This window comes from Giraffa tippelskirchi, chromosome 2 (assembly GCF_054371585.1).
Source record: "Giraffa tippelskirchi isolate mGirTip1 chromosome 2, T2T-mGirTip1v1.2.pri, whole genome shotgun sequence".
In the NCBI taxonomy this organism is placed as follows: Eukaryota; Metazoa; Chordata; class Mammalia; order Artiodactyla; family Giraffidae; genus Giraffa; species Giraffa tippelskirchi.
In genome coordinates this window covers 228,771,441-228,784,427 of record NC_137276.1, presented here as the reverse complement: position 1 = coordinate 228,784,427, position 12,987 = coordinate 228,771,441, and the positions used below count along the sequence as shown (strand labels likewise).

The 12,987-nt window shown below is 43.7% G+C and overlaps 1 long non-coding RNA gene across 1 annotated transcript in view; it reads left to right on the top strand.

The window, feature by feature from the left end:
• The window catches only part of LOC145532907 (uncharacterized), a 200,610-nt gene extending 187,863 nt beyond the window's left edge, over positions 1–12,747 (top strand). Inside the window, exon 3 of the long non-coding RNA XR_014073701.1 lies at positions 12,708–12,747. This is a non-coding gene — a long non-coding RNA (uncharacterized LOC145532907). The remainder of the gene's footprint in view (positions 1–12,707) is intronic.
• The last annotated feature ends 240 nt before the right edge of the window (positions 12,748–12,987 follow it).

Sequence of the window (12,987 nt, the reverse complement as noted above, 5' to 3'; positions counted from 1 at the left end):
GACTCTAAGCTTGACTCACTGTCTATGTGAGCATAGCTGTCTTCCCCCAGTTCATTGTGTGTCAGGGTCTTCATCTGTTGAAAATCTTCGATGGTAACGACATCCATCTTAACAGGGTAATAGACAAGTGGAACAAGATAGGCCAGGTAGAGAGTCTTGTACAGTCTTGCTCCATGGTAAGTTCTCAATAATGACTAGTCTTGGCCCTTCTCCACTGTGTACTATATACTCTGATAAACCACAGTAGTTTCCTTCACTTCTGTGGTTCCCTCTTCCTGGAATACCCTGCCACCAACTTCTTCATGTGAGTAATTCCTTTCTGCTCATCACAGTTGCTTTCATCCTCATAAAGAAGGTTATGAGGTCCCATGTTCTTTCCCCCTAGCAGCCCCCAAAGCACTGGGCTTACCACATTGTACATGTTGAGATGTCTGTGTTTTGTCTATTGGAACTAGAACTACTATGAATTAGTAGGTGAGGGACTCTGTATAACTAACTGGCAGACCCCAGTGGCACTCAGTGAGTGGGTAGGATTCCGCTTGGTAGAAATGGGGATGAGAGAGGGAGATTTAAGAGGAGAAATGGTCAAGATCTCAGAGAAGATCTGAACAAGAAGGATGCTTAGAGAAGACCTGAGGCCTGGCTGGAAGACAAGAGTGCCAGGAATGGCCCCCTACAGAAGCCTCATGTGACACTTTTGTATTCAGTTTACCAGGCAATAGGGTGATCTCATAGGCTCTTGTTGATGGCTGAGGGGATGGCTAGGGGTGGGTTGGTGGGAACTGTGTCAAAGGAAGGTTAAACTGGCAGAAGGACTGAGGCTGAAGCTGAAGCTTCAATACTTCAGTACTTCAATACCACCTGATGTGAAGAGCCAACTCATTGGAAAAGGCTCTGATGCTGGGAAGGATTGAGAGCAGAAGGGGAAAGGGCGATAGAGGATGAGATGGCTGATGGCATTAGCGACTCAGTGGACATGAATTTGAGCAAACTCTGGGAGATAGTGAAAGACAGGGAAGCCTAGTGTGCTGCAGTCCATGGGGTCGCAAAGAGTCAGACATGACTTTAGCAAATGAACAAAATGATGAGCTTGCAGTATAAGTTGGACTAGACATAGACTAGTTGGTTTAGAGGCAGGAAAAATTAGTCAAACAACTTAAATAATTGTGGCAGATACCTCAAACTATAAACACAACCATAAAACATCTTTCAGTTAATAAAGATATTACTATTAGTAGAAGAGTGTCGAATGACCCATCCCTGATTGTTTGGAGGAGATGATAGGAAGCGCCCTCAGAAGTGGTATAAATATTTGAGGGTATAAGAACGTTTTTCTGCCTGTGGGGACCACTGTACAAGAGTGGGATCTCAGAGAAAGTTCTGGAAACTTCTCTGGAGTTCTTTAAAAAATAAGGATGGCCCTCCTCAGGCTGGGGTGTTTAAGTGTCTCAACTCAAGTTAGGGGATGGGGCCAGCGGGGGGGCAGATAAGAAGTTTGGTAAAGAAGAACACGCATTCCTGTGTTTTTATTCTGGAAGTGAAATCGTTTCTCACAATTGAATTAGCAATCCCAGTGCTGAGCAGAGCAACCTCGTTGGGATGGGTGGGGGGGGTCGGTGGGGAAGGCTGAGGACTGCAGGGAGAAGCCAGACTCAACCCTAGAACAAAGAATGATTCCAGAGACAAAGCACTGTCAATGTTTGGGAAAGAAGAGGGCGCCAGTACCCACTTAAGTAAATCTCTGCAGCTGTGAAACACACATCCTAGAGATCTTAGGAGCACATTCTACCTCCTTCTAGACGCTGGATATAAAGTCTAACTCAGGCTGGAAGTCAGCCTCTTTTAGGCATAGCCATATCTTCATCTTTGAGTCTCGTGTAAATATTTCTAAAATCAAAGAATGGATTTGAAGTCCCCTTACCTGGTCTGGTAGGAGGAGTCTGGGTCTGAGGCTAGATCAGAATCCTCTCCGGGTGTCACACTGCTGCTCATGGCCCACGGTATCTCCACCCTAGATGTGGCCTCTGATGTTTTCACAGATTCAGGAGATCTGGGAAGCCGCTAAAGAGAGAGCACAGAAGCAGCTCTCAACTCAGGAGTCAAAGCTCACGGTGTTCCCCTCTCCAAGGGCAGCCGTGGTCTGGCCAGCCAGGAGCCTGGAGTGCAGAGAGAGCAAACGAGCTGCTGGCCTGGAGAGGCCCGTGGCCCTCACCTGGGCTTTCAGAAAGGGAGCTGGTGTCCTAAATTATTGATGCCTGCCTAAATAAATGGTTGCAGAAAACAGGAGGAGCCCCCTCCCCTCTCATCAGCAGGAGGAAAAGGGGAGGGAGGCAGTTCTGTTGGGGATGGTACAAGTTTGAGCAGAATTCTCATGGAAGATCTGGGCCTTCCACTTGTGGAGCCTCCTTCCCAGCTTTCACCATACAGAGACCCTCTTATTTTTTTTTTGCTTCTGAATTAAGACAGTGATGAATGGGCTGGAAGAGACCACAAATTCAGACACTCCAATCTCATGCAAAAATAGACATGATGCTGATATTTGCAAATGAAATGCATTAAAATCATCATGTAAGAGAGAAAAGAAAGAAGGGAGAGAAGGATAACCCATCACTTCCTTCCTTTGTCTGGTTACATGGGCGAAGGAAGAACCCTCTTCATCAGGATCTCTGACAAATAGAATGAAAAGTGTAAGATGTAATATACATAGCCAGTAGGGATTTGCTGTTTGATGCAGGGAGCTCAAATCTGGTGCTCTGTGGCAGCCTATTAATAGTGGTGAGATGGGGTGGGAGGTGAGAGGGACGTTCAAGAGGGCAGGGACATGTTATACCTATGGCTGACACAGGTTGATGTATGGCAGAAAGCAACACAGTATTGTAAAGCAATTATCCTCCAATAAAAAAACAAATTAACAAAAAGAATGAAGGGTATAGGACAGGATGAATGAAGGTGGTAGAAAATGATGCAACTCTAAGTGGGGGCAAGTGATAGGGAGGAAGGGAAATAGTCAATCCTACTTACCATTACATTCTCACCTGTTTGCTGCTGTCTTTTAACATCTAAACTGGACCAGGGTGGATGGTAAAAACATAGTGTGCCCTTCACAGGGATGGTGCAGCTGCCTCCCTGTGGGCTGCCTAACTACAGATGAGATGCCACTGTGGAGCTGGTCCCTTCCAAGTGAGCCCAAGGCTCAGTGTTCCTTTCATTATTTGCGCCCTTGGCCTAGGTGTCTAAAGAGCCTACTATGTGTAAGGCACGTGCTACATTGCCTGTGCTGAGATGGATAGTGAGTTTAGGGCCTTCATAGCCTAGTCGCAGGAGCAATTGAAAATATATGACTGTTGGCTTAAGCACCTCCATTTACTTTGAGTAACAGGAGTTAATTGAACACGTTTCGTGCTTCCCCACAGCTCTTACCAAGCCTTTGGAGGTTTCAGACCACTGTTGCTGCCAAATGTAGCCCACCAGGGACAGATACTATGCTTAAAAGAATAGTCTCGTATTCTCTCCATAGAGTTGGTTAGGAAAGGATAGTCCAAGAAGTGGGCTCATGCAAATAAAAATCAGATGTTAATGGCAAAGAAAGACGTATAAGCAGCCAAGACAGCTACAATTGATCATTCATTCCTTCAGCAGATATCCTTGAGTACTCACATCAAAGATGCTGGACCAGGTGCTACCCCTGAAGTAGGGGACCGGAAGGTATTTAAGGGTCATTCACACCATCCAGGTGTTCTTGAAGCTGATGGAAGATCAAACTCAGAAATGGAAGCAGCTTGCTGAGCACTGCAGATGTGAACAGTCCTGATAATCAGCACTGTAGCATTTCCAAGCAATGAAGGATACGTTCACCAAGAGGGAGAATATATCTGAAGTGTGGAGGGATAGGTGGAATTGCCAAAGCGAAAATAAAAAAAAGAAGAGCATCCCAAGGGACACAAGGGTGGGCTTCACTCCTGTTGGGTGAAGCACGGGCCATGCAGCCCGTTCCCAGTGGACAGTCCTCCCTGGCCATAATGGTGTGCAGCATGACCTTCACCTTGGGCGCTGTGCCCTGAGTGGTGCTGGCTGGATTTCCACATGGATTTCCACTGTGCGGGGCACCTGACATCCCCCAAAGACAATTTTTTTCATTTGTTAACTGGTTTGCTTAGAGTCATCTATTATAATAATTACCCTTGCAAGCTGTTAGTCCTGCTAGAACTGGCTTCCAAAAGCCCATGAATCCAAAGAGAGCAGGAATGGCTTTTCTATAACAACACGTGTCTCACAAACTCCAATAACTGAAGGAAGAGCAGAAGTAGAGTGGCCCAGATGTCCGAAAGGTCTGATGTCATTGAATGATCCAGAGACCAAGAGCACGGCACAGAGAGGTTAAGGACCACAGGGGTAATCCCCAGGTGAGGAGGACTTGGTCAGAGGGAAAAGGGTCACAGACAGTCTTGAGGCAGAGGCAGTTACCATGAGTTTGGAATGTGGAGCTCACTTCACAAACCTGAGCAGTGGGCTGCATGAACAAATGTTGTGTTATCATGGAATCATCATCTCAGACTGGGAAACACCCCAGATTCCACCTCCTCTACATCTCACCCCTCTTTGACGTAGGCGTCTGTGAGTCATCTGGGTTGATAAGATAACAAAATCCCCTCCTAGGGAGTCAGCAGCTGGTGGTTGCCAATACTGTTGGTTCTGGTGAATTTCAGGATGTTGGGGGTGAGCAGCAGGAACCCAGGCAGTTTGAAAAATGGCATCCCTAAGGCGCTGCAGTGGTGCTACTCTTGCTGATGACATGGCTTCTTTCCATGCATTGCCCCTTCCCCAATACTGTGCCGGGAGTGTTTGCCCCTAACTGCATCCCTGACAGAGGGAACAGAGCCCTCTGTCTAAAGACCCCCACGTCCCATCCCAGTCCTGCCTCTCCTGCCAATTCTGTACCCTTATAGAACCACTTTCCTCCTGCGGTGCACCCAGACTTCGGGTCTCCTAGAAGGGATGCACAGATGAGCTGGATGTCCTCCATATAACACCCACATGCAGATGTTGCTTCTGCACAAAATGCCCCCCTCACCCAGGGGCTGGGCTTCTCTGGCAGAGGCTGAAGGAGCAGAACTGGAGGTCCGCTTGGCCCTGAAAATCATCGCTCTGACCCAGCATCTCCTTCAAAGGCAGCTCCTTCACCAAATGGCAAAGCAAAGGACTCAAACAAACCAATAGTTGTTTGTACCATGATGGGACCTTCCCGGTAAGAGTTGAATGAAGCTTCCTAACTCCCCCAAACAATTTGAGAGCTGTGGAGTTCTGTGGTTACAGGGCAGCTCCATAGTCATAGAAAACAGGATCCATGCCCAGCTTTTCCAAGAGGCACAGTCTCTTTGAGGCTCTGTCGCCCCATCTGTAAATGAGCAACGCTAGCATCTCCATCCTGGGGCTTCTGTGAGGACGTGCACCTCTTAGTAAAATGCCCACCCATGGTAATAAATGGGCACTGTGGCTAGTTTGTCAGCAAGCCTGTCCCTCTTGGCACCCATAGGACAGTCTGAAGAATGTAGGGGGCATGGCCTGGTCCTCACTTTCTTTGGCACTCTGTACCCCAAGTCATCACAAGAGAAGCTGAAAACAGCAAATGACAAATCCACCAATGGGAATATGGGAACTGAGATTTCCTAGACCACCAGAAAGAAAGAAAGTGAAATCATTCACTCATGTCTGAGTCTTTGTGACCCCATGGACTGTAACCTACCAGGCTCCTCGGTCCATGGGATTTTCCAGGCACAAGTACTGGAGTGGGTTGCCATTTCCTTCTCCAAGGGATCTTCCCAACCCAGGAATTGAACCAGGGTCTTCCGCATTGCAGGCAGACACTTAGAACCACCAAGGAAACCAGATTCTCAGTCTTCTGGCTGCTTCTGTCTACCCCTGATTGTTGAAGTGCTGGAGCTCTCTGGGTGCAGCTTTCTTACTGGTTTCAATGGCACACGACAAGGGAATGGCTTTCAGTCATGGCCAGTAACTAACTTTACTATTATTATTATTGAAGTGTGGCGGATCTATAATGTTGTGTTAATTTTTGCTTCTCAGCAGAGGAATTGAGTTATATGCACATATACATTCAGTTTTAATATTCTGTTCCATTATGGTTTATCACAGGATATTGAATATCGCTCTCTGTGCTATACAGTAGGACATTGTTGTTTACCCATTTATATGTAATAGCTTGTATGCGCTAGCCCCAAGCTCCCATCCCTCCCCGACTCCTGGCCCCCAAGGTGACCACAAGTCTGTTCTCTATGTCTGTGAGTTTGTTTCTGTTTTTTCGATAATTCATTTGTGTCGTGTAGAATCCCATATAAGTGATATCATACGGTATTTGTCTTCTCCTGTCTTAGTTACTTCTTCTAGTATGATAAGCTCAAGTTCCACTATGTTGCTGCAAATGGCATTATTTCATTCTTCTTATGGCTCAGTAATATTCCATTGTACATATGTACCACATCTCCTTTTTCTGTTCGTCTGTCAATGGACATTTAGGTTGATTCCATGTCTTGGCTATTGTAAATAGTGCTGTTATGAACAAAGCGGGTGCATGGATGTTTTTGAACTGTAATGTTGTCTGGACACATGCCCAGGAGTAGGATCATTGGATCATATAAAGACTTCATTTTTGATTTTTCTAAAGGAAACTCCATACTGTTTTCCACACTGGCTGCACCAACTTGCATTTCCAGCAAGAGTATAGGAGTGTTCCCTTTTCTCCACACCCTCTCCAGCACTATTATTTGTTGACTTTTTAATGATGGCCATTAAAAAGTGTGAAGTGGTACCTCATTGGAGTTTTGATTTGCATTTCTTTAATAATTAGCAGTGTTGAGTATTTCTCATGCACCTATTGATGGCCAGCAGCTTTAGACCTTCTGAAAACCCTACGCTCCTGGCTGTGTGTTAGTTTCCTGATTTCATTTTACATCTGTCTCTCGTACATCTGGCTTCACCCTAAGGGAAGGCAGAAAGCCCCAGTTATTTTTAAAAGATGCCACCTCTGTACGTGTTTTTCACTCAGTGTCAGCTCCCCACTCTTTGACCCTTTCTACATATCATGAGAAATACCCTTGGAATCTCCCTCCCTCTTCATTCTGCGGTTTTTTCCCCCTTTCTCTGGTGTTGCCTTTGTCACACCTACTATGACAAGCTAAGGAGATGCAGTCAAATTTTTTATTAACAATTTCATGGCAGCCTTCTTATCTTTGATATCATCCTTGGTTATCTGGCACCAGAAATGCAGTGGGAATTACTTAATGAAAGTGACACTTAGTTGATGTCACTGAAAGGGAGTGCTAAGTGTGATGAGAAACAACAGCTCATACTCTTCTGAGAGATAAACAGCTCTACTGACTGGCCCCAAATGTGGCAAAGTAATTCAGCCGGGGAGTTGGAGGAAATTCCAACTGAGAGCTAAAGTATAAAGTAATTCAAATGGGGAGCTTGAGAGTAAGCCCAGGGGATACCTGCATGCCGAAGCTTAAAACATAGCATAGTTCAGCATTAAGACAACATCACTGCCTTGCCAACACTCTGCATGATTTGTATTACCTGAAAGTAATGGTGTATTACAAAATGCTCTTGTCTAAGAGTCAAGGCCAGCAGGAAATTGTCAACATTTCAAGCAAGCGGTCTGCCTTGTGCCTGAATCAGTTCAATGGCACACAAAATTGGATGACAGTTGACATGGAAATAAATTTTGCCTCATCAGCATAGCATGACTATGTCTTCATAATTGAGATGGAATTCCAAGGGATAAAAGTTTCAAGTATAGCCTTAATCCCAATAGAAAACCAAAGAGACGAGTCTTCCATTAAATACATATTTTTTTACAAGAACTGAGGGGTAAGTTATCCTTAACTGAGGGGTAAGGGGAAAAGCTATGTTTTTTCCAGTAGTCATGTATGGATGTGAGAGTTGGACTATAAAGAAAACTGAGTGCCAAAGAATTGATGCTTTTGAACTGTGGTGTTGGAGAAGACCCTTGAGAGTCCCTTGGACTGCAAGGAGATTCAACCAGTCCATCTTAAAGGAAATCAGTCCTGAATATTCATTGGAAGGACTGGTGCTGAAGCTGAACTCCGATACTTTGGCCACCTGATGCGAAGAACTGACTCATTGGAAAAGACCCTGATGCTGGGAAAGATTGAGGGCAGGAGGAGAAGGGGACGACAGAGGATAAGATGGTTGGATGGCATCACCGACTCAATGGACATGAGTTTGGGTGACTTCTGGGAACTGGTGATGGACAGGGAACCCTGGCGTGCTGCAGTCCATGGGGTCACAGAGTCGGACACTACTGAGTGACTGAACTGAACTGAGGGGTAAGTTGTAAAAATAAGGGACTAATAACAAAATGGGCTTCCCTGGTGGCTCAGTGGTAAAGAATCTGCCTGCCAATGCAGGAGACACAGTGAAAAATGGTGCTCTGGTGGTGCTGCTCTTGCTGATGACTTGGCTTCTTTTGGCCCATCACCCCTTCCCCATTACTGTGCCATGTGTGTTTGCCCCTAACTGCATTCCAGGCACAGGAAACATAGCCCTTGTTCTAAAGATGCCCCCCACCCCAGCCCTGCCTCTGCTGCCACAAGTGCACCCTTAGGGAACCACTCTCCTCCTGGGATACACCCAGACCTTGAGGCTCCTGGAAAGGATGAACAAATGAGCTGGACCTGCTCTGATTTTCTTTCATTACTGCATGGGGAAGATCTTCTGGAGGAGGAAAGGGCAACCCACTCCAGTATTCTTGCCTGGGAAATCCCATGGGCAGAGGAGCCTGGTGGGCTATAGTCCATGGGGTCACAAAAGAGTTGGACAGGGCTTAGCAACTAAACAACAGCAAAACAAAATGTGAAGTGTTGGCTCCACCAACACTTATCCCAGTGAGTTAAATGAAAGTCTGTCTAATCTCACCAATATTCCAATGGACACCTTTGGGTGTTCCCTCCATTCTATGAAAAAGGACCAGTGTTGTGTGAAGTTGCCCCACCCATTAGCCACAGCTGATTGGACTAGGACATAAATTCACCCGGCCTACACCAATCATCTTCCTTGAGAGGATCTCTAGGGTATCTGACGTGGCAGCTCTTGCCTAGGTGTAGGGAGAAGCAGAGAAAGCCAGTCTGTAGACAGGAAAAACTGAATGGAGAGCCTCAGAAAGAACCAGAAATAAGGTTCCAAGGACCACTGGAGAGATGGAAGGAGTAACTTGCATAGTTACCTTTACAGTTCACGTTTCTGCCTCTTAAAAGCCTGGCTATAACTATTTCCAGGGATTCTTGAGATACTTCCATATACTTCCAATCATATTGCCTGAAGTTTTTATAATTCCAGTGAGTTTCTGTCCCTTCAGAAAAAAGAAACTGGCCAAGAAAGTTTCCTTTAAGACTCCCCTTTAATGTCTGTTCTAGTTAAGTATTGTTCGTATCTCTAACAGCAACCCTCAATATCTCAGTGAGTCAATGCAATAAAAATACATCTTTTTCTGACACAACAGATGCTCAATGGATGGCCTTCCACATGGTCACACAGGGACCCAGGCCCCTTCCAGCTTGTGGCTCAGCATCCTTTAGTATCTCCCGGTCCTTGTCAGGATTTCGGTACCCAGCTGGTAGACCAAGGAGAGAGTTTTGAAGGATCCTGGAGAAGTTTTTAAGGGTCAGGCCTACAAAGAGCTTGTATCCCTTCTTCTCACATTCTTTCAGCCAGAAGTCAGTCACACGGTCACGCCTGATTGCATAATAGGAAGAACAACAAATATTTTAAATTTAATGATAACAATAATAACTTTTAAAGCATCAACAATGATAATAGCAATTGTAGTAGCTGATAGCTTTTGAGACCTTCTATTTACCAGGCACTGTATTGAGTCGTTTTTAATCCTATTTTTATCATCATAGGGCTTCCCCGGTGGCTCAGAGGTTAAAGCGTCTGCCCACAATGCGGGAGACCTGGGTTCGATCCCTGGGTGGGGAAGATCCCCTGGAGAAGGAAATGACAACCACTCCAGTCCTCTTGCCTGGAGAATCCCATGGACGGAGGAGCCTGGTGGGCTACAGTCCCCGGGGTCACAAAGAGTCGGACACGACTGAGCGACTTCACTTTCACTTTCACTTTATCATCATAACAAAGGTTTAAAGCAGTTAAGCTACTTTCCCGAATGCACAAGCTTCTATATGATTTGTCAGAGTCCAGAGACCAAGGTCACCTTCACTAAACAGTACACAAACTTGAAGGTTAACTATATAATGGGGGTGAGAAGCCCAGGCTAGTCTCCTTGAGCACGACGTACTACATAGAGAGAGGGGACAGCCGAGACCAACCAGCAGGCATGTGAATGAGGTACACCAGACTCCACCACGCTCTGCCCGCTGGTGGCTGTCATGTGGAGACCAGCAAAGGAACTTTTCAATGGAGACCTGCCAAGTTGCCAACTATACAACTGTAAACCAATAAATGATGGTTGTCTTGAAAATGTATATTCGATAGACAGCAAATAGATACATCTCATTTCCCCACATTTTGCAACCATTTGTTGATTCGTTGTATCCCTAGATCATTTAGTTCAAATGTGTTGACTTGGCATATAAAACTTTCTATTCAAGACTTTTCTTGAATTTTTTCTGGTCGTAGTTATCCAGGTTGAGCCCTATTCTTCAGACTGGCAGCAGAATATCAAACTTGACCCACATAAAAACATGGATGCTTTGGCTAGAATTTTGTTACTAAAGGATCCAGGGTTACAAAAATCAGTCGTTTGACCAGGTTCTAAACATTTACACTTATGCTATCTTGTTGGAGCTAACGCCTCTTCCAAAAAAATCACTTTTCAAAATAGTCCCTTTATTGATCTCTAACTTAAAAACTATGAATATAGGTAATGTTTTGAGGCATCTCTGAATTTGTCCATTTTTAGGTTAAAGGTAATAGTTTGTTTTTTTTTTTTATAATCTTTAAAAGGAAATGAAAAGAAATCATAGATTCTAGAACTGGGATACGGAAAAGACAAAGCCTGGACCATCTTGTACTGACAGAAAGTAAGGAAGCTGTATAAAAAAATAAAGGGATGAGCCCATGTCAGAGAGGCATAGCACCAACCTGGATGAATTGCCCAGAGACAAAGCTGGAACAATTTGAGGAACAAAATAAATGAAATAGTATTGGGTCATGATCCAGAGTTTAAAATAAATATTTATACTGATATAAATAAATAATTGAATAAGTAAATTAAAAAAATAAATAGGAAAAGAGTGACAAAGCTTCCTCAAATGAATTACCGATAATATACATAGATTCTCCCTTCCAGGGGGTTCAACTTATTTCTCTCACTGTCCCCTTTTTGTGTGGGCTGGGCTTGGTGTTTTCCAAGAGGAGATTATGGAAATGTGGGGAGAAGTGACTTTTCAGTGGAGACACCTGGTAAGCCTCAGCTTAGCCAGATGATCAAGGTTGACATCATCAGAGATAAGTCATGTTGATAGCAGGTACCCCAGATTTGGCATGAGGAGAAGGGCACTTCATCTATAATATTCTTCTTCAAGATCCATAGCCTCAGTCTAACTATGAGAGAAACATTAGACGCACCAAATAGAGGGAAGAGCAAGATGCACTACATATTCCTCAAACCATCAAGGAATGACTGCGAAAGAAACAGAGCAAGTTGTCTAAAGGGGAGATGATGAACAAATGCAATGTTGGGTGGCAGGGGGTCCTGGGACGGAAAGAAGGCTTAGGGGGAAAATTAGTGAAATCCACATAAAACATAGAGCTCAGTTCATAGGAGTTGTTAATGTAGGGTTCTTAGTGGGAACACAGGCATCATGGTTATACGTAAGATATTCCTGTTGGAGGAAATGAGTGAGGGTTATGCAAACACTCTCCATACTATATTTGCAACTTTTCTATAAATCTAAAACCATTTTTAAATTGAAAGTTTATACGTATCATATATATATATATATAAATTTATTTTTAATTGGAGGGTAATTGCTCTACAATATTGGGTTGGTTTCTGCCATATATCAACATGAAACAGCCATAGGTATACATGTCCCCCCACCTTGAACCCCCCTCCCACCGCTCACCCCTCTAAGAGCAAACTTTCACGGTCATTATCAAGGAGAGCAGATCATTTGAATGCTTTGGACTAATCTAAGTTGACATATTTTAATGTTTTCTTTCTTCCTTTCTGACACTGTTACTTTCAGACTGCCCCCTACATTTGGTGAATGGTGAGTTATTGTCTGTTACTGGGCCATTTGTGCTATTACATAATTTGAAATCATTTGCACTATCACTTTGAGAGCATTTTGAATGATCTGGTTTGAAAATAATATTTATAACCTCTACAAATCTTCAATGTTGCATACAAAAGAATTCTCTTGAGTTCTTTTTAGGTGGTTTCTTCTTTCCAGATGATGTAATAAATATTTCCAGCTTTCAACAAGCATGACCTGAGAATAGGGACAGTAAAAAATTTAAATTAGAAGATAAATAAAACCTTTCTTGATGTTCACTAGTTATTCATTTTTAGAATACTTGGTTCTATACATTGAAAGCTCATAGGCCTTCAGCTCTACACATAATTTTTATTGTATCTATTAAGTGCTATTTAAGTATTTGTATCACCTTGTTAATTGATTGAAATTTTTATCTTATCTTTAATACAGGTATCTGAAACAAAAAATAAAGCTCTACAAGGTTATTTCATGGATCTCAGGATTCTTCTTCATCTTTCTAGAGTAATTGAATGAAGATTGATCAAAGGTATATTCCTGAATACAGTTATCTCCCATAAAGATTAAATGATTACACAATTATCTTTCAGATCTAGAACAAACTTTCAAACTTCATCAATTCACCAAGGTTGAATTTTAAACTAAGCTCAACTTTGATTTACTCTCTATTAGTCAGGATTTTCCAGAGAAATAGAACCAATATTTAAATATA